Source organism: Limulus polyphemus, unplaced genomic scaffold (genome assembly GCF_000517525.1).
Source record: "Limulus polyphemus unplaced genomic scaffold, Limulus_polyphemus-2.1.2 Scaffold2, whole genome shotgun sequence".
NCBI lineage: Eukaryota > Metazoa > Arthropoda > Merostomata > Xiphosura > Limulidae > Limulus > Limulus polyphemus.
The window spans coordinates 2,802,331-2,803,192 of NW_013665612.1; the positions used below are offsets into that span (position 1 = coordinate 2,802,331).

Genomic DNA, 862 nt, shown 5'->3' on the forward strand with positions numbered 1-862 from the left:
ATAACAAGCACAAAATGGTTACGAGGTCTGTCCCAGGGACCAAGCCCGTGCTGAAAGAGTTAACCAAATCCCTAACTTTCCTATAGTTCTGTAACTCTTCTAAGCTAATTGTCAATTTTAACTTATGTAATTATCTCAGACTTTTTCCTAGGCCTGGCATGGTCAGGTGGTTAGGGCGCTCAACTCGCATTCTGAGGGTCGCGGGTTCAAATCCCCGTCACACCAAACATGCTTGCCCTTTCAGCTGTGGGGATGTTATAAGTGATGGTCAATCCCACTATTCGTTGGTAAAAGAGTAGCCCAATAGTTGACTAGCTGCTTTCCCTCTAGTCTTACACTGCTAAATTAGAGATGGCTAGCGCAGATAGCTCTCATGTAGCATTGCACGAAATTCAAAAACAAATCAGACTTTTTCCTTGGTGTATCTAGTAAGCCAATTAATTTTCATCTTTCACGTTATCTTCTTTATAGAAACATGCCCATCTTAAATCAAAGATTTTTTAATATTCCAAATGTTCTCCGTGTCACCTTTTAACTCATTATCCTTCTTCACTAATAATAGATCTTATCTCATAGCCTCAGAATTTACTTTCTGAAAGCTAGGAACTAAGATTTCTATTTATCTCAACTCCCCCTCCCCTCCCTTAGATCAGTTTTGCATTTCTCTAGTAATTGGTTTGATATCATTTTATCAACTTGCCTCCTCTATAGTATATCCTGCAGATGCCCATGTGTACACTAACTGTAATTTACATTTACTTTTTTTTTCTTCCAGACTGCAGATGTATAATATAGACACTTCAAACATTATTGATATTGAAATCATAAATAATATTCAACATTAAACTGGTACACAATTAAA

General features: G+C 37.1%; 1 protein-coding gene across 1 annotated transcript in view; it reads left to right on the plus strand.

Moving 5' to 3' along the window:
• The window catches only part of LOC106467014 (putative ATP-dependent RNA helicase me31b), a 30,562-nt gene that overhangs the window by 4,088 nt on the left and 25,612 nt on the right, over window positions 1–862 (plus strand). The gene's annotated exons all lie outside the window — the stretch shown is intronic.